The 21,933-nt window shown below is 36.4% G+C and overlaps 1 protein-coding gene across 2 annotated transcripts in view; it reads right to left on the bottom strand.

Annotated features, from left to right (window-relative positions):
* Positions 1–21,933, bottom strand: part of LOC143666756 (uncharacterized) — a 279,905-nt gene that overhangs the window by 186,146 nt on the left and 71,826 nt on the right. Inside the window, exon 2 of one of the 2 annotated variants that reach the window (XR_013167722.1) lies at positions 21,132–21,197. The exons of the other annotated variant lie outside the window; for it this stretch is intronic. The gene's annotated coding sequence lies outside the window, so the exon portion shown is untranslated. The remainder of the gene's footprint in view (positions 1–21,131; positions 21,198–21,933) is intronic. 2 annotated transcript variants of the gene reach the window in all.

Genomic DNA, 21,933 nt, shown 5'->3' with positions numbered 1-21,933 from the left:
TTTTAAATTGTGTTATTTGCAAATTTTGGGCTCTACATAATTTATATCAGTTTAAAATTTATAATACATGAATAATATAAATATAAATGTTATATTATAAATATGATGTGTTATTGTATAACTATATAATGAATATAAAATATTAAATAAAGATGCATGAATAAATAATAAAATATACCCAAACTTTTTGTTGCTGCTAAGCATTTAACATCAAACTACTACCTAAAATCCTCATTTCCAGGCTTCTCTTGCAAGATTAAATCTGGGTGCCTACCCATGCAAAAAATAATAATTAAATCTGGTACTTTTGGGCATCCTGGCTAGGGGCATAAATATTTATGATTGTTATATCTTCTTGTTGGATTGCCCTTTTATTAATACATAGTGTCCTTCTTTGTCTTTTTTACATTTAAAGTCTATTTTGTCCAATATTAGTATAGCTACTCTTGCTCTTTGTTGCTTGCTTGGAATATCTTTTCCCAACCTTTCATTTTCAACATATCTGTGTCCTTTGATCTAAAGTGAGTCTCCTGTAGACAGCATATAGATGGAGCCTGTTTTTTTATCCATTCTGCCAGTCCATGTCTTTTGATTGGAAAGATTAACCCATTTACACTCAATATTATTACTGTAAAGACAGTATTTCTTCAACCATTTGTCCTTTAGTTTTATGTGCCATATCTTATTTTTTCTCTTTTTACCCTTTTAGTTACTCTCACTGATATCATTCATTTCTACAATCTCCTCCAAGCCTGTTCTAGTTTGCTAGCTGCCGGAATGCAATATACCAGAAACGGAATGGCTTTTTAAAAGGGGGAATTTAATGAGTTGCTAGTTTACAGTTCTAAGGCCAAGAAAATGTCCCAATTACAACAAGTCTATAGAAATGTCCAGTCACAGGCATCCAGGGAAAGATACCTTGCTTCAAGAAGGCTGATGAAGTTCAGGGTTTCTCTCTCATCTGGAAAGGCACATGGTGAACACAGTCACAGTTTCTCTCAGCTGGAAGGGCACATGGCGAATACAGCATCATCTTCTAGCTTTCTCTCCTGGCTTCCAGTTTCATGAAGCTCCCCGGGAGGATTTTTCCTTCTTCATCTCCAATGGACTCTCTGCTTCTCATGGCTATGTCATTCTCTGCTCTCTCTGAATCTCTTTCTCCAAAATGTTTCCTCTTTTATAGGACTCCAGTAAACCAATTAAGACCCACTCAAATGGGTGGAGACACGTCATCCCCTAATCCAGTTTAACAACCATTCTTGACTAAATCACATCAACCAGGGAGATGATCTCATTACAGTTTCAAATATACAGTACTGAATAAGGATTATTCTACCTTTAAGAAATGGGATTTATATCAAAACATGGCTTTTCTTAGGAGGCATACTTCCTTTCAAACCAGTACAAAGCCTCTCTCTCTCCTGTCTTTTCCTAATATCTTGTAGCACTCCCTTAGTATTACTTGTGGAGCAGAATCAAACACTGGCCTCACTTAAGGGAGAAATATATATGCCTACAATAGTTGGAGACTTTTAATACATCACTTCCATCAATGGACAGAACAATCTGCACAGAGGATCTATAACGAAACAGATTTTAAATAATATGATAAATGAAGAAGACTTAATAGACATTTACAGAGCATTGTACCCCGTGACAGCAGGATATACATTCTTCTCAAGTGCTCATGAGTCATTCTCCAGGATAAGTCACATGTTGAGTCACAAAACAGGTCTCAATGAAATTAAAAGATTGAAATCATACAAAACACTTTCTCTGGTCATAATGAATGAAGCCAGAAATCACTAACAGGTGGAAGGTTGGAAGTTCACAAATAAATGGAGGCTGAACAACACACTCTTGAACAACCAGTGGCTCAAAGAAGAAGTTACAAGAGAAGTTAGTAACTATCTTGAGGCAAATGAAAATGAGAACCAACATAGCAAAACTTATGGGATGCAGCAAAGGTAGTGCTGAGAGGGAAATTTATTCCTCTAAATGCCTGTATTTTAAAAGAAAAAAGAGCTAAACTCAAGGGCTTTTCTGTACATCTGGACAAATTAGAAAAAGAACAGCAAACTAATCCCAAAGTGAACAGAAGGAAAGAAATAACAAAGATTAGAACAGAAATAAATGAAATTGAGAACAAAAAAAGAGAGAGAGAGAGAATTAACAAAGCCAGAAGTTGGCTCTTTGAGAAAATCAATAAAATTTATGGGCTCTTAACTAGACTAACAAGGAAAAAAAGACAGAGGATGCAAATAAATAAAAACAGAAATGGGAAGGGAGGCATTACTACTGACCCCATGGAAAGAAAAGAGATCATATGAAGATACTATGACCAACTGCATGCCAACCAACTAGACAACTTAGATGAAATGAACAACTTCTTAGAAACACATGAACAATCAATACTGACTCAAAAAGAAACAGAAGACCTCAACAAATCAATCACAAATAAAGAGATTCATAATACATGCAATGATGTGGATAAACCTTGAGGGCATTATGTTGAGTGAAATAAGCCAGAAATAAAAGGAAAATAATGTATGGTCTCACTAATATGAGCTAACTATAATGAGTAAATTCTGAGAGTTAAATTCAAGAGCATAGGCTATCAGAAGATAAGAAAGAGGGTAGAAATTGGGCAGTTGATGCTTAAGGAATACAGAATGTTTAATAAGATTGATTGTAAAGGTTTGGAAATGGATGATACAATACTGTGTAAAGGTAGCACAATATTGTAAGTATAATTAACAAAGATGAGTGTGAGTATGGTTGAAAGAGGAAGGCTAGGATCGTGTATGCCACCAGAAGGAAAGCTAAAGGATAAAAACTGGAATGGTATAACTTAGTGAAATCTGGAGTGGATAATGATGGTGCTTAATAATATAAATTTTTAATGAACTAAAACGAATGTATGTCACTATTACAAGGTGTTAATAATGGGACAGCATATGGGGATAAATATAATTAATGCAAACTAAGGTCTATAGTAATCTGGAACATTGTAATATCCTTTCATTAATTCTAACGAAGCCACTATACCAAAGCTAAATGTCAATAATAGGGGATATAAGGGAAGAGTATGGGATTTTTTTTTTTAGAAGAAATGGGAATGTTCTCATATTGATTGTGGTGGTGAATGTACAACTATGTGCTTATACCAGCAGCCAGTGGTTGCACACTTAGGATGGACTGTATAGTGCATGAGTAAAACTGTTTAAAAAAATCAAATCTGGTAATATTGTATCTATTTTCCCAACTACTAACTAAGGTAGATTTGTGGCTGGAGCTGAAGTAACGTCTGACCTACTCCTAGACAGGGCACACCTTCTCCAGTTCATACACAGCTCCCACCACTTTCTATTATTTTGCCCCTTTATCATGTTTGCATTACCTATGCAAACTGTACACTTCTGAGTGTAAGCTTTGTTACAGGCCCTCTCTTATAATGCTAACCTGAGGGTCAATAACTTAAACAAAGACCAACCTCCTGTGACCAGCTGACTAACAGCCCCCAAAGGTGACCACATTCTCATCCCTGGAACCTGTGAATATGCTGCCTTACATGGTTAAAGGAACTTTTCAGGTGTGAGTCGGTTAAGGATGTGAGACTAGAAGGTAGTCTGGAGTATCTAGGTTGGCTCAATTGAATCACAAATGTTCTTATAAGAGGGAGGCAGTAAAGTCAGAGTCAGAAACAGGAAATGTGACAGTGGAAGCAGAGGTTGGAGTGATGTGCTTTGAAGGTGAAGGAAGGGGACACAAGTCAAGGAATGCAGGCAGCTCCAAGAAGTTGGAAAAGGCAAGGGCAGACGGTTCTCCTCTGCAGCCTCTGGAAGAAACACCTTGATTTTAGCTGCATAAGACTTATTTTAGACTCCTGACCATGAGAAAAGTAAAATAATAACTTTGTATTGCTTTAAGCTGCTATGTTTGTAGATATTTGTTACAGCAGCAGAGAGAAATTAATACACCTTCCAATTCCCTTCCCTAACACATATTCTCCATCTGCCCAAATCTTTTTTCATCTTTCCAGTCATCCACATACTCAACCTAACATTTGTAACCAGATTCTCCAAACCTGGTTTCCATTTAAAACCTTGACTTCAATTCTATAATTAATGGAGGATCAAGGCAGAGAAAACAGAACCCACATTTTGGAACAGAACCCCATTCCTCCAGCTTATTGTTACCTCTTATACTGCTCAACATACCCTCCATCCTCAATCAAGTGAAAGGTGGGAGGAGACCACAGCAAATCTTGAAATTAATCCAAACTTCCCTCCAACTGTAAGTGTCTCATCCTGCCTGAGGCTAACACATTCTCAACCCTCTCCTTTTGCCAATCCAATTTTAATTCTGCATATTCCCTCCTACCTTGCCTTTCCAGCCAAATAAACAACCAGTCTGGTCTCTTGGCCACTGAACTTCCAGCTATGCTTTCTAAAATCCATCTAGCATGCTCCTTTCTGACAAGGTGTGTCCATGAAGTAATAACTCAAACTCAAAACTCTCCTTGGCCCAGCCCTGGAATCCCTCCCCATTCATGGAAACTGTCCTTACAGTTACATGGAAAACACATCCTGACCCCTTCTCAGCTCAGCTACTAAAAGGACTTATCTTGGTGTGCTAGTTTGAAACTGTTATGTATCCAAAAAAAAGCCACATTTTTTATCCTGATCCAATCTTGTGGAAACAGCCATGTTCTATTAATCTTGATTCAATATTGTAGGGTGGGATCTCTTAAGTAGGTTGTTTCCATGGAGATGTGACACACCCAATCATGGGTATGACCATTTGATTAGATGGAGATGTGACTCCACCCATTCAAGATGGGTCTTCATTAGTTTACTAAGTAAGAATCTATTAAAGGGGAAACATTTTGGAGAAAGCTCAGAGCCAACAGAGAGGCAGACATTTGGAGATGTTTGGAGTGCTGAAAGAGAGAGCAGACACCTAGACACAGATGTTTGGAGGTACAGAGCCCAGCAGACAATACCATGTGCCTTCCTACAAGATGCTAAGAAAACCAGAACCCAGAGGTTTGCCCCAGAGAAGCTAAGTGAAGGTCAATAGATACTTAGAGAGAAAGCCACTGGAATCAGAAGCTGAAAGCAATGGAACCAGGAACAAGGATCCCATGTGACAGATATCAGCCTTTCTCCTAAGTCAAGATATCTTTCTCTGGATGCCTTAATTTGGACATTTTTATGACCTTAGAACTGTAAACTTGTAGCTTAATAAATCCCCTTTATAAAAGCCATTCCATGTGAAAACCTTATGTCTGATGCTCCTTTTAGCTACTATATCAACAGAAGAGTAGAACATATGGAATAAAAATAAATAATAGAGGGGTGCACAGGTAGTTCAGTGGTTAGAATGCCCGCCTTCCATGCGAGAGACCCAGGTTCGATTCCCGGACCATGCACCCAAAAATAAATAAATAAATAATAGGGGGAACAAATGTTAAAATAAATTCAGTTTGAAATAGTAGTAAATGAAAGCAAGGGGTAAGGGGTATGGTACATATAGTTTTTTTTTCTCTATTATCATTTTATTTCTTTTTCTGTTACCTTTTTATTTCTTTTTCTAAATCGATGCAAATGTACTAAGAAATGATGAATATGCAACTATGTGATGATATTAAGAATTACTGATTGTATATGTAGAATGGAATGATATTTAAATGTTTTGTTTGTTAATTTTTTTTTAACTAATAAAAAAAAGTTAAAAAAAAAAAAAAAGCCATTCCAGGGTTCGGTTCCCAGTGCCTACCCAAGTAAAATTAAAGGAAAAAAAGCATTCCATTTCTGGTATATTGTATTCTGGCAGCCTTAGCAAACCAAAACACTTGATTTGCCAGTGCTGTATATATAGTATATATAATAGTACTACATACTAGTTGGCTTAAACAACAGAAATCTGTCTCACAGTTCTGGAGTCTAAAAGTCCAAACTCAAGGTGTTGACAGGGCCATGGTTCCCCCTAAAGGGAAGAATCCATTCCATGCCTCCCTCTTGGCTTCTGGTGGGTGGCCAGCAAACCATGATGTTCCTTGCTTTGTAGCAGCATCATTCAATCTCTGCCTCCAACACAAAGCCGCCTCTCTCTCTGTCTGTCCATGTCTCTGTATCCAAATTTTCTCTCCTTATAAGGACACCAGTCATATTGTATCACCTTAATGCAGCTTGGTTTCATCTTAACTAATAACATTTTCAAAGCTCTAATTACAAATAAATTTGCATTCACAGAACTGGAAGTCAGGACTTAAGCTTGTCTTTTTGTGGGTTTTCAACCTATAACAGGACTCAAGTACTTAACAGATGATGAAAATGAAGTGCCCAGTTGGAATATATCTTCTTTGTCAACATAAGTATTTGAGAATTCATATTCAGATCATATATTCCTACAGTAATGACATGATAAGTGTACCAGTCCATTAAAACAAATCATTTACCTGCAATATAACAGCTATAGAACTCTCCTGCTTTCAAGGTCATGGAGCAAAGAAGACGTTGCTGAGACTTGGGCAAAATTCTGGAGTCAAATCTTTCTTGGTTCCTCATTTCTTAGTTCTCTCTATATATTGGCTTCATATTAAATTAAACCTAAAACTCCCCACCGCCCCAACCAGGGCTGAACTGTAGTCTTGCACTGTCCAAAAAGGCAGCTACTGGTCACGTGGCAATTAAGCACTTGATGTGTGGCTAGTCCAAATTGAGATGGGCTGTAAGTGCAAAATATGCACTAGACCTCAAAAGTCTCACTACAAAAAAGGAGATAAAATATCTCATTGATAATGTGATAATGTTAATTAAATATTGAAATGATAATATTTTGGATGTTTAGTTAAATTATTAAAACTAATTTCATATGTATATTTTATTTTTTAATGTGGCTACTAGAAAATGTTTAATTACTTACATGACTCATATTTGAGGCTCACATTGTTTTCTACTGGACAGCATGGCTCTATATTCTTGCAACCCAAAGGGGTCCACATACCAGCAACTTGATTAGCACCCAGAAGCGTGTCAGAAAGGCAGAATTTCAGACCTACTGAAGCTTAACAAGATCCCCAGGTGAGTCATATGTCCATAAAACCTAAGAAGTGCAGTCCAGGGGTTAGCAAACTTTTTCTTTATAGGGCTAGGTAATAAATATTTTAGGCTTTGGGGGTCATATGGTCTCTGTTGCAGTTACTCAACTCTGTCGTTGTGGACAATGTAAATTAATCAGTGTGGTTGTGTCCCAATGAAACTTTTTTTTTTTTTTTTTTTTTTTTAAAGACAGAGAGAAGGAAGGAAGGATAGAAGGAAGGAAGGAAGGAAGAAAGGGAAACATTTTTAAACATTTTCTTGTTTTATTGTATTCTGTTTCTCCGTTTTTGTTACATGGGCTGGGGCCGGGAATCGAACCGAGGTCCTCCGGCATAGCAGGCAAGCACTTTGCCCGCTGAGCCACCGCGGCCCGCCCCCAATGAAACTTTTTTTACAAAGACAGGTCACATAGCTTCCCTATCCCTGGTCTAGAATAGTGGCTTCTCCATCAGCATCACCAAAGGGCCTGTTAAAATAGATTGCTGGATCCCACCCTGAGTTTCTGATTCAGCAGGGTTAGGATAGAACCTGAGAACTTGCTTTTCAAACAAGTTTCCAGGTAATGCCAGTACTGCTGGAATGTGGACCACCATTCTAGAGAAATGTTTGTCAATTCTGGCCACACTTGAGAATCATCCAGGAGTCTTTAAAAACTACCAATGTCTGAGCCCCACCCCAGACCAATCAAACCACACTATGGAGAGGGATGGCATATGTTTGAACAGCTCCCCCATATGATTCGAATAGGTAATCAGGCATCTGTGCATTACAAATATACTTCTCCCTAAATGACAAAAGCAAGGTGTTAGGAAGACAGAAATGTTAATGAACTCATTCAAGTATCTGTGAAAGATCTATTGCACCTCAACACACCAAAGATATAAGCATTTTATAAAGGGATTTCTTTCTCCTTGTGGCTCTCCAATTGGTGGAACAATGTGATTAAGTACCATTTTAAAACTTTAAGTTGTTTGGGAAAGGTATTTGGGGGCGAGTAGGAAGAAACATAGGCTCTCAACACTTTCTGTTTTCATAGTTACACAAATAGAAAAGTAAGCAATGGCAAGCACCAAGACCCAGCTTCTAGCTCTGGTCCAGCTGAAATCCAATTTGTGATCTTAGATATGTCACTTGAACTTCTGCTTCTTTACCATAAAATGAAAGGACTGGCTTCTCTCCCTTCCAGCTTTAAATGTCTTTGCTTAATGATTTGCACTTTCTGAATCATGGATTTTTATAAACATTTCAAAGTTTTGTACTTTGGCTACAGAAATGGGAATTCTGTCAATTGTGAAGGCAACAGTTTATACAAAGATAACCTGCTGCATGTGATTTTTGTTGATGTGGCAGCAAATTCTCACCGCCATATAGCTTGCAAGCTTTACGGACCACCCACAAAAATCAGAACCGTGGCCAGCGTCAATATCGGAGTCCAGGCTTAAGAGAGTTCTCCCTTCAGTCTTTCAGTACTATGGAATGAGTGGCCTCCCAAGGACCCTGAATCAGATAGGGAAGGGGGCTTTGGCTCCTAAGTTCAGGGCTGTTTTTGAGACATTAGCCACTGTGCCAACCTATCAGCTGCGTGAACAGTGACATGGGGCAATGTAGGGCTTTATCCTTCAGCTAAGGAAAATCAGAACAGATCCAAGAAAAGCCAACAAAGATATTTAGTACTGATATCAAACTATAGGTCAAGTGGGAAATGATAATTGCTATGTAGAGAAGAGGCAGGGCCGGGAGTAAGTTGGACACCCACGGGAACTAAGGGAAAATAGATCAGAAGGAAAAGGGATAGGGATATGTAATTGGCTTCCTGTAACTATATTTTAGGCCCAACTCACTTGGAAATATCCAAATGCCTTTGGAAAGACCAATAAATTTAAAATGATATGACCAGCTCTGATTCTTTGGGAATCTTCAGTGCACAAAGGGGCCCCTATAACTAAACAGACAGACTGCAGACAATAGAAGTCATAATTTCCACGTGGGGTTTTAAGGAAGATCTTCTTTTCAGTTTCCTTCACTAAGATATCTTTCCACTGAAAGCCTTTTCCTCATCATACCCCCATGGGGACGGTTTTCCAGTTCGATATTTATCTTTTACGATTCTAAATAATCTCAATTTAACAAGGGTTTAAACTGATTTAGCAAAAAGCAAGTGAAACGGTGTGGGGCGGAGGAGTGCAGCAAGTGGAATGAGCATTAGCAGGAGTCTACTAAATGCATCTTTTGTCAGTAGTGGCTGTAAAACAGCAGAGGGTATACCAACATCCTCCTTACCGTGTGGTCCTCCCTGGGTTCAGAGACTAGAAAATTCTGCCAACATATCCACCCTCCTGAGGAACTTCAAGCTACACTTTCACTCTCACTCTTCTGGAAGAGAGGAGGGGCAACTAATCTGGCAAGATTGGGGTAAAATTCACAACTCACCTATCCCTGAGTCTTGAGAACAAAATTGAGACTGTAAAATCTGAAAAGTTATGGAATTAACCAAAATATTATTAAGCATTCCTATTACCCAACAGGGAGGAAGTTTGGAAGAGATATGAAAGTGACAACTAATGAAGAAAACAAAGCCATTATATGTTTATTCGAGTAAGCTGAGACTTCTCAATAAATTGGCTTTGCCAGTAAGGTAAACATTTGTGTTTCACTTTTTTTTTCTTCAATCTAAAATGGGATAATATGTTATACTTTAATCTCCAGCTTGCTTTTTTCATTTAATATCATTGGTATGCCTCTAGGTCAAAATATGTAAATCTGATTCACCGTTGTTCTTTTGTTTGTCTTGTTTTTTCCGAATATTTTCTTGTATAGGCACTGAAAATACTATACACAAATACTTCACTTTTAAGGTCTGGATTTATTTGTAATAAAAACTTAGGGAATGCCTTTTATGGAAGGACTTGAAAGTTTCAGTGGGGATAATTCACTGTCCTTATAGATGCTTCTTGTATGGGTCTCCTTTTCAGTCCCACCCTAGTCATTCATGTTCTGATTACTGTTTATCTAGACAGTTGAAATAAACTGATTTTATCCTTAGTCTTTTCCTTTTTCTTTTGGGGGGGTGCATGGTCCAGGAATCAAACCCAGGTCTCCCACATGGAGACGAGCATTCTACCACTGAACCACCCGTGCACCCTCTTTTTTTTTATTGTGAAAAATAACATACATGCAAAAAGGCAATAAATTTCAAAGTATACCACAACAATTAGTTATAAATCAGATTTCAGGTATGGGTTACAATTCCACAATTTTAGGCTTCTACTTCTAGTTGCTCTAAGATGCTGGAGGCTAAAAGAAATATCAATATACTGATTCAGCACTCATACTCATTCATTAAACTCTATCTTCTCTGTATAACTCCACCTACTCCTTTGATCTTTCTCTCAAACTTTAGGGCTATTTGGCGTGCTGGTTTGAAAGGATGTATGTCCCCTAGAAAAGCCATGTTTTAATCAAAATCCCATTTCATAAAGGCAGAATAATCCCTATTCAATACTGTATGTTTGAATCTGTAATTAGATTATCTTCCTGAAGATGTAACCCAATCAAGAGTGGTTGTTAAACTGGATTAGGTGACGACATGTCTCCACCAATTTGTGTGAGTCTTGATTAGTTTCTGAAGTCCTACAAAAGAGGAAACATTTTGGGGAATGGGAGAGATTCAGAGAGAGCAGAGCAGAATGACATAGCTACGAGAAGCAGAGTCCACGAGCCAGAGACCTTTGGAGATGAAGAAGGAAAATGCTTCCTGGGGAGCTTCATGAAACAGGAAGCCAGGAGAAGAAGTGTTCACCATGTGCCCTTCCAAATGAGAGAGGAACCCTGACTGTGTTCACCATGTGCCTTTCCATATGAGAGAGAAACTCTGAACTTCATCAGCCTTCTTGAATCAAGGTATCTTTCCCTGGATGCCTTATATTGGACATTTCTATAGCTTTGTTTTAATTGGGACATCTTCTCAGCCTTAGAACTATAAACTAGCAACTTATTAAATTCCCCTTTTTCAAAGCCATTCCGTTTCTGGTATATTGCATTTTGGCTAGAATATTTGGGCTATTCCTATTCTAACTTTTTCATGTTGGAAGGGACTGTTGATAATATGGATAGGGAATGGAACTAGCTGATTTTTTGGAGAGGCTGGCCCCTCTGGGTTTCAGAACTTACCTGACCTAGGAAACCCATCTGGAGGTTGTAGGTTTCTGGAACATAATCATAGTACGTGGGATTTTGTAGAAGCTCAGATAAAGCCTTGGGTGTTCTTTAGGGTTGGCAGGAATGTTTTTGGTTGGGGGTTGGCAAACCATGATAGGTAGCAATGTCTAGCTAAAGCTTGCATAAGAGTAGCCCCCAGAATAGCCTCTCAACTCTATTTGTATTCTCACAGCCACTGAGAACTTCTGTTTCACTGGGGTTTTTGTTGGTTTGTTTTTTGTTGTTTTTTTTTTCTTTGGCATGGCAGGCGAGAACTCTGCCACTGAACCATCGTTGCCCACCATTTCACTGTTTTTAATATTGTAGCTATAACATATTAAAACTTATCCATTCATTGTTCATTCAGATTGCTTCCAGTTGTTGTTGTTTTGTCACTATAAATAACATTAAACAAACATCCTTATTCATATATCCGAAAATACTTTGATTTTGTTCCATTGCACAGATTACAATAAGGGAAAGTGCAGTCAAAAGATATATTTTAAACTTTAACAGAAACTGCCAGATCCTTTCGCAGAAGATTGGAGCAATTCACATTCCAAACAGCAATATATGACTACCTATTTTCCATTTTTTCTCACACTTAATATTTTAAAACTTTTCCACTTCTACTAGTCTAATGTTTTAATTTTTATTTCAATAAGTACTAGCAAAATAAAGCATCTTTTCATGTGTTTATTGGCTATTTGCATTCTTTTCTGTGCACACGCTTTGCTCATTTTTTCTATTTGGTCATTTGCTTTATTCTGACCCATTCATAGAAAGCCATTCTTTGTTAGGGTTGTTAAACTTTTGTCTAATAATGTTGTTGAAAATACTTATTTTCCTTTTTGTCTTCTAGCTTTTGATTTTGTTTATGTTATGTTTAACTATTTATCTTTTTAAGTTTTTTGAAGTTTCATATATCAATCTCTTATTGCATCTGAGTTTCTTACTTAAGAAGTTTTCCCCACCAAAGGTTATGAAAATATACTCTTAAATTTCATCACTTTATATCTCTACATTGGAATCTTCTACATATAAGAAATGTACTTTTTTTTTTATTGAGGTAAAATTCACCTACAGGAAAAGCACAGATCGTACGGGTACAATTTGATGAATTTTGACAAATGTGCATATCCATAAAACCAACAACCCATTGAGATACAAAGCATTTCCACCATCCCAAAAAGTTTTCAAAAGTGTGCCCCAGAAGTCCATTCCTAGCCTTCATAGGTAACCATTGTTCTCATTTCTATCACATAACGTTTAGTTTTGCCTATTATTGAATTTCATACTAAAGGAATCATACAATGGGAACTCTTTTGTGTCTGGCTTCTTTACTCAATATAATGTGTTTGAGATTTATCCATGTTGTTGCGTGAATCAGTAGATCATTCTTTCTTTACTGATAAGTAGTGTTCCATTGTAAAAATAGGCCAGAGGTTGTTTACCCATTCTCCTGTTAATGGTCATTTGATTGGTTCCAGTTTTGTAGCTCTTCATGAATAGTTTCCAAGAACATTCCTGCAGACAGACTGGATAGATGTTTTCATTTCTCCTAGGGAAATACCTAGGAATGGAATTGTTAAGCTTTGGGTAAGTGAAGATTTAAACTTTTTAAGAAACTCTCAAATCTTTTTCCAAAATGACCACATCATTTTCTACAGCCACCAGAAAAATACTAAAGTTTCCATTGCACCACATCTTCACCAACATTTGGTGGAGTGAAGCTTTTAGTTTTATCCATTTTAGTAGGTGCCAAGTGGTTTTTCACTGATTTAAATTTGCTCTTCCCTCATTCCTAATGATACTGATCCCCTTTTGATGCACTTAAAAACCATTTAAATTGGGTGGTTTATTTTTTATTGTTGAGTTGTAGGACTTCTTTATATATTCAGGATACAATTCTTTTGCCAGATATATACATCCTGAATATTCTCCCCCATCTATAGCTTGCCTTTGCATATTCTTAATAGTATCTTTTGATGAGAAGATATTTTTACTTTTGATAATGTCCAGTTTATCAATTTTTTATTAATGGTTAGTGCTTTTTGCAACAAGTATTTGCTCACCCCAAGCTTAATAAGATGTTCACCTATGTTTCCTACTATTAACTTTATGATTTTACATTATCTTCATAGATCAATGATTTATTTTCAATTAAGTTTTGTTTATAATGTGATAGGGGGTGAAGTTCTCTTTTTCCCATATGTTTGATCGGTTTCTCCAGCACCATTTTTTGAAAAGATTTTTCTTTTCTGATTGAATAGGCTTGGTGCCTTTTCAAAAATCAATTGATCCTATATGTGGACTTTTATTTAGTCTTCCTATTCTGTCTACTAATTCTATTTGTCTGTCCTTATGCCAATATCACACTGTCCTGATTACCACAGTTTTAGAGTAAATCTGATTTTATTTCATGAACATGTAATTCACAAAGGAAGAAATAAAAATTGTCAATGTTCTATGAAAACAGTTAAACCCATTAGTAATCAAAGAAATCCAGATAAAAACAATAGTCAGAAAACTCTAAATTGTAGGTAAGGTACCTCTCCTGTGGGCCTCAATAGATCCCTATACTTCTTCCATTACAGAACAAGCTCTGTAAATTGGAATTGCCTATTATCTTGTCTCCCACTAGTCTGAAATATTTGCAAAGGTGGGAACAGTGCAATTAGAATATAGAGATAAGAAAAATAATTACAATGCATACAGTTGTCAATGGTAAAGAGATTTAGAGTTCTTTTACACTGCTGGTAGAAGTATAAATTGGTAGAGACTTTCTTCAGAGCAATTTGGCAAGGTACCAAAGTCCTTAAAATATGCACGAACTTTGACCCAGCAATTTAATTTCTAGGAATTGATCCTAACGAAATAATAATTCACATGTCCAAAGATTTCTGTCCAAAAGTAGTCACAGCTTAAAGGTAATCTAACTGCCCAAAATCAGGAGTTAAATAAAATAAATAGTGTCTATTTATAATAGAATTTTATGTGACCACTCCGATTTAGTTGAGTTTTTTTTTTCTTTTTTTTTTATTTCTTTTTCTGGAGTGATGCAAATGCTCTAAAAATGATCACCGTGATGAATACATAACTATGTGATGATATTGTGAGCCACTGATTGTATATTATATGTAGACTATATGTGTGTGTGAAGATGTCTCAATAAAAACATTTTTTTAGAAACTAAGCTGAATGGCAGAAGGCAGACAGAGCATATATTGTATTACTCATTGACATGAAAGCTAGAAAAAAAATAATCTATATTAATAAAAAGAGAAACTGTGGTTATCTAAGGCTGGGGGTTATTTGAGAAAGGTGTACAAAGGGCTTTTGGGATGATAGAAATGTTCCATATCTTGACTGGTGAGGTTATATGGGGGAATATATATTCACACACAATTACACTTAAACTGGGTACCTTTTATTGCATGTAAATAACACCTCAATAAAGTTGATTTTTTAAAAATTGGGGAAGGAAAAAAAGCTTTAGTTCATAAATGTTTTACAATTCTATTGATGTTTGTAATTTACTAAATGAAAAAGAAGAATAAAACACAAACTATCATTGGCTACATTTTTTTTTGCAAAAGATATAACTCTATATAAAATGAAAGATCAGAGCAATATACACCAATATGCTCTACTCTTAAAAGAGTAATTTGCTCCATGTACCCATTCATTCTTTAGTTCTCCATAAGTTGAGGGGTTGTAATTATGTAATTATAAGTAATGTTATTTTTATTTTATTTTCCTTTTTCCCCTACAATTAACATATTAAGATTTTGTCCTAAGAAAAGAACACACTATTTTTTTACAGCTATAACCTAGAATGTTCTTTTGGTCATATGTTTCTTCCAACCACTTTCAAAACAGCTATATTTTAGTTCATTACTACTTCTCCTCATCTCTCTCCTTTTCCTTGGTGCAAGTATCACGTGGATTCATGGCAGACTTACAGTTACTCAACCTGTTCTCCGTACATCTGTTATTTTCATCATAGCTCTGGTAGGTGTGTGTCATGTGGGCACAGCGAAGAACCAGTGAAGTGGCTTGTCAATGTCACAGAGTCAAACAGAACATAAAAGACTGAGTTGAGAACAGGCACAATTTGTAGCAGATATATGTCAAATTCCAGCTTTCTCCAAGAGAGGAGAATTAGGGGAAGTTTTGAGTTGTTTTTGCAGTCCCTGTATCAGAATAAAGAGAACTTTTCTCCTTACCTACTCCCTCCCAACTCATACAATTTATGCTATCATTTTTACACCTTTGTTTTGCTTGTGCAGATAATAAAAGGACCATGCTGTTTCTTGTTCATTTTTTCCTCTCCTATGTCAGTAATGCAATTTTAGTCCCATCAACTGGCCCAGGTTGACCATTTCCCAGAACACCAAGCTACTTTTCAACCTTAAAAGAACTAAAAGCACACAGTTCATCATGGTCTGGTGGCCGTTTCGAAGTCAACTATTCTACAGGTAATGGAGGATCTGCTCCTCGTGATTATTCATCTTTCAGTCCTCCATAAGACTGTGGTATGATGGAACTAGAAAAGGTCTTACTTACCACTTAGAGTTCTTATTAGATACCAGGCACCATTCTAAGAGCCGTGCATATATGTCACAACTATAATGTAGGTTCTATCCTCATTTTGAAGACCCCGGAACTAAGGCACAGACTTTAATTGTTCCATATCACACACGTAAGGATAAAGCTAGAATTGGAACGGAGGTTTCCTGGCACAAAAGTCCCCTTAATTTCCATGTTCCCATGTCTCTCAGTCATCATCTGCACATCTGGCACACTTAGAGGCCACCAGGTATCAGAAAACACAGGTCACAAAAATAATACATTATTCATTCATGCATCGTCTTTTCTTTTTATTTATGATGCTTCTGACATAGAAAATATTTTGCTCTTTATTTAACAAATCTTTCTATCTTACATTTTGTGGCTTCTTCCTTTCAGTGCTATACTTCGATTTTCACCCTCCCTGGTGGTATATTGATACAGAGTTAGCTATGTTTACTTCAGTCCTTATACATTTATTTACTTCAGTTCTTTTTAAACATCTGTATCTCTAATTTAGGTAGAATTTATTGTTGGGTGGTATGAGGTGTTAGGTAACTTTTTCCCAAATTGTTTATTCTACTGTCCAGCATGACTTACAATTCATTCATCCTTTTCACACTGATTTCAAAAGTAATCTATCATTGCCTGGATCTGTTTCAGGACTCTTCCTTCTATTCCACTGATATGTCTTTCCTATTCCATTAGCACAACTGTTTTCCCATATTCTATTTTGTAGCACATGTTAACATTCTACTGGGCTATCACCCTCTTATTTACTTTTTTTTTTTTTGCAAAGTTTTCCTCAATACTCTTATACTTTTATTTTTCCAGATGAATATAAGAGCTGTTTGTCCAAGTTTCAATAAAAATCCCAATAAGATTTGGGGAATGCATTAAACTTATAGAATAATTTGGAAGACAACTGATATCATTTGATATAGCTTCTCATTTAAGAATATGGTGTGTCTATGTTTACAAGTCTCCTTTGGAAAGCATTTTCCCAAAGGAAATAGTTTTATTGTGTTGATGGATTATTCAAGTAAAATAATCTCATTATGTTAAAAAAAATCAGATGATATGAAAAGCATATAAAGAAAGTGAAAGTCACCTATAGTCCCACGTCCAGAGATGACCACAGCTTTCATTTTGATGTGTAGTCCTATTTCTCTTTTATACACACACACATACACAGCTGAAATTATGTATTTTTTTACATGGGCAGGCACTAGGAATCGAACCCAGGTCCTCTGGCATGGCAGACTAGCATTCTTGCCTGCTGAGCCACCGTGGCCCGCCCTATGTATTTTTTAATGTGTGAAATTTTTTTCGCTTAATAATATATTGCGAGCATCTTCCATGCAATGCCATGGCTGCATTTATCTAGGCTGAGTTTCTAAGGAATTGAGTCCTAGTTCTTCTGCCCAGGGTTTTTCTAAGGCACACATTCTCCATCACTGTTTTAAATGATTGCATTCTATTACATTATATGGTTAGCCCACCCTTTATTTCAACCAATCCGCCCTGTTGAGGAATGAGATGGCTTCCCTTTTTTTTTTTTGCCATCATATATAACTTTACAGTATAGCCCCTTTAACATCTTTACAAAGTTATCCAATTATTTTCTTTGAATAAATTTGCTACCTGTAGAATTGCTGGTCCAATTGCATGCATCCTGTTCAGGCTTTTTATAAAGGTTGCTGGATTGTGCTTGTGAAAGTTGATCCCAATTTCTACTCCTACAACCACAGGTATTGAGAGGCTCCATCTCCTACCAGCCATATCAACACTATCAACCTGTGTCTTAAATCTTCGCCAATCTAGTGAGGGGAAAGTAGAGTTCACTGTCACTTTAATCATTTCTATCCAGCACAGAAAATGTCATGTTAATTATAGCTTTACTGTAGAAGTACTCAACCAATAAAATTGGCCCTTCTCATCAGATATTTGTATTGCCTGAATAATATTACAAGCTTTTTATTTGTATTTATATTTTTTGCTCATTTTTCTTCTTTCAACTTTAAGGAGTCACTTTTAAATCGAGTGTGTCTGCTGTAGACAAACATCATAATTAGATTATATCTTTTATGCAATCTCAGAGTTTTTTAACGGGGGATTGCCCATTTTTATTTATTTTTATAATAAGTAGCTCAGTTTTTTACTAGGTTTTCTCTAATGTTTTGGAAGCACTGCTCTACTCATATTTACCTTTTCAAAAATATTTTAAACTGACATTTCTCCAAAATAAAAACCAAAAAGAATAATCATCATTGGTGTTCACCATATTTAAAATAAAATATTTAGCACAATTTCACCTACTACTACTTTTCTAATGCTCTAACTTTCCATTCTTTATATTTTTATCTATTACTATTTTTACCTTAATTATTTTTGTTTTCAAGAAAAGTATTTTGATGTTGGTCCTCAGTCTTGTAATCTGATTTTCCATGCCTAACATGCTCACTTCCAGACTTCCCATCAAGCTCCCACAGATACCAGGAAAAACTGTTGACACTCAAAGCTGGTTTGTTAAATTTGCTGAACAGCACAGAGCACCACCTTGGGATGTTTCAGTAGGACTTCCAAAGGGGTGGAGGAGGTGAGAGAAGGGAGTTTCTAGGGCTTATCAGGCTAGGATTAGTTGTAGAGTAGTTTCAAGGAGAAAGTAAGTCTGTCTCGGCAAGAATTGGTCAGAACTTACAAACTCAGTAAGTTGCTGGACTAATCAATGGTCAGTCTCTGGAATGCAAGTCAATGCCCACAAGTCCAGTTCGCCTGTGGTCTTATCAGTTTGTCTGCAAGTCTGAATGAGCAGATGTTAAAACAATTTGAACTTAGTCTTGCATTTTGTGATTTAGCACAGTCTATCTGTTTGGATAGCCATTATAGGTTCTTTTTCATTTATCACTGCAAATTCCCTACTTTGGTTTCATCTATCTGTTGTCTGGAATACGCGTTCAACTATTATTTAAAAGGAAAATATTTCCTGAGTTCTTGAATGCATACGCTGTGTTTCGTTTGGTTTATCAATTGACTACCATATGTAATTCCAGTTGTTTGATCACATATTTTTTTAGTCACAACCTCTCTCAAAATTCTATAATGTGGTTCTATTGTGTTCTGACATTAAGTGATACAAGATGTCTGTCTTTTTTTTCTTTTTGCCTAAATGGTTGAGAATGTGTTTTCTTTTCACTCAGAAACTCTGCTGGTATATATATTTAAGTGTCAATTTCCTTTTAGATCTTGTCTGGAATACTTGGACCACGTTTTCTATCTATATATACAAAGACATCTTTCCAACTGAAAAAAGGTATTTTATTATTCTATTTTTTTCTATTCTATTTCTTTTTTTCCCTTAAGGAATATCTGTAATTTTTAGGTTTGCTCATTAATCAATGTTTTCCATGTCTTCCCTCTTCCTATTGATTCTTTAATCTCTTCCTTCTTTTCTCTAAATTCTGTGAGTGTTCCTAAGTTTGTCTTCTTATCCTTGTTTAAATTTTCAAGAGTATTAATTATGCTGCAACTGTATCCAAGGCAGTATGGCACAATATTTGAGTTCTCCCTCTGAACTATCGGAATTCAAAATCTGGACTCTTCCTGTATCCAACTCTGTAACTTTAGATCGATTTCTAAATCCCTCTGTGCTTTAGTATTCTCATCTGTAAAATAGAGATAATAATTCATCTCATAGAGGTGAATAAAGATCGATGAGTTAATATATGTAAAGCACAGACTGACACTCGAAAAATGTTACCTATTGTTAGCTATTGCCAATCCTGCTTTTGCATTTTCTTTATCTTACAATTCTTTTTTAATTGTATCTATTTTTCCATTCATCTTATCCTCCTAGCTTTTCTTTCTATTATTTGCAAATCTTGAATTCTCTTGCTTACTTGCCAGTTGGATACTGGATTTTTCTTGCTCATATACAGCTGGAGAGTGATTTAGGCATACTCTCTCAGCCCTGGCTTTCACCAGGTAACTCTACTACTGTTCTGAAATGGGGGGGCCTCTCCTTTGCCCCATGACTGGGTCTCTGACATATTGAACCAATTTGATTAACTAAAAACCACTTTCTCCAACATGTACTTAACAAGCATTTATTGTCCAGTCTCCTCACTTAACCATAATACTTTACCTGTTGGAAATTATCCATCATCATCATCATCATCATCATCAACTACCATTTCTTGAGCACCTACTATGTGCCAGGTACTGTGTAAGACACTTTATATCTCTAACCCATACAATAACTTTGCGAGCTATTATTTATACTATTATCTGTTATATTGCTATTATTACCTACATAATACATATGGATCAGGAAACTGAGGCTCAGAAAGAATAAGTCACTTTCCAAAGTCTCTCAGCTGTTAGGTGGAAGAAGATTCCAACCCAGGCCATCTGTTCATTCTTCCACACCAGGAATTGCCCCTGCTAGCAGATGCTTCTTCCCACTCTGTTGTTTAATAGTAATCTTTTGTGTAAGTGAATATAAAAAGATAGGGTGTTGGCATTTTGTATTTTTGCCATCTTAAAAAAATCATCTTTTGCACAGAGAAGAATATCAGACCGTGGGTCCCTAAAATGAAGCAGATGGTGGAATAGGAGAAACCACAGGACATTTTTTTCTCTCTTTCCTTTGTTTCAGATAGTGTCTGTTTCATTAGGAAAAGCATGGGTGTTCCAGAAAGAAAGTATTTCTTAATTGACCTTCCATCACTAAGCTTTTTTCTTCTTTTTACTTAGGTGGTTTAATTTCGTTTTAGGAATTTTTCTACCCCTTCACAGGAGTTTTCATGCAAAGTTGGGAAAGCCATGTCAAAGGCTGATAACCCAATGCTATTATAAGCACAGCGATTTTCTATAATTACGGCCAATTAGCAGTTCAATGAGAGCCAGTGAAACATGGAACACACTGACCTACCACCCCTCATCTAAACAAGAGCCTATTCCATACAGATTGCAAAAGAGCAAAGTCGAATATTCACAGAAGGTCAAATGGGAAAACTCTGCTACTAATACACAGCTACAATTTTAAAAATATCCCATGCATGGGTGACTGTGAGAATTAGTTTAGGGTGAATCAGAAGGATGAGTTTCGTCACTAGGCCAGCACACCTTGGGGAAACCAAAGGAAGGATCATTCAGAGCGTGTCATTAAAGGTGACAGAGAAGAGCTAATGTCACTCAGTTCTCTTCATAGCTGCTGGCTGTAATTATTTATAGTGGCTTTTTATAATTTCCTACCTGAAAACGTATGCCCACTTTTAACATTCCTTTTCACATGTGAATATCTTCCCAGTTTTACATTTCCTGGGGGAAAAAAATTACTTCAATAAAAAATTTGCTGAGAGGGCAGAATATTATCTGGTTCATAAATCAACAGCTTTATACCATTACGTGATGAGGATCATTCATTTATAAACTAGATACAATGGACCAAAAAAATTGCCTTTTACTTCTTCCAAGTCATTTGGTGAAATATTAGAGCTTAATTAAGTGTAGCCTGTGAGAGAATATTCCCCCCCAATTTTTTTTCCTTGCTTCTTCAATAACTGAAGCACACTGTTCAGTTTCCAGGGTCATAAAATCTGTCCTTTATGCTCTTGCTATTAACAATTTTGTACTTGCAACTACAAGTTGCTAAAAATATTGAAGGAATTAGCACAGAGTTACAACAGACACTCAGAGCTGAAACCCGACGCCTGGAAGCTGCTGTTGGTTTTGAAATCACCCACGATCGCTGAGTGAGTTGTTCTTGTGCAAGTATGCCCGAGAGTAATGATCATTTTGTGCCAAATTTGGCAGGTGTTGCCTTGATAATCCAGAGTAGAGAGAGAATTTCTCTAAAAGTATCCTTTTTTCTTTATTCACCCAGGTCTCATATTAATCTGCAAATGAATGCTCTACAAGCAAAACAACGGAGTGGATATGTGTTTGTTTATCTTTTGCACCATTCCTTGTTCCAAAAAAAGACCTGCGTTTATACCATATTGTAGGCTTAAGCAACTAACAATGCCTGGTACATGGCACTCAATAGATGCTGAAG

Source organism: Tamandua tetradactyla, chromosome 2 (assembly GCF_023851605.1).
Source record: "Tamandua tetradactyla isolate mTamTet1 chromosome 2, mTamTet1.pri, whole genome shotgun sequence".
NCBI lineage: Eukaryota > Metazoa > Chordata > Mammalia > Pilosa > Myrmecophagidae > Tamandua > Tamandua tetradactyla.
The sequence above is the reverse complement of the archived record's forward strand: the minus strand, read 5'-3'. Positions and strand labels throughout refer to the sequence as shown.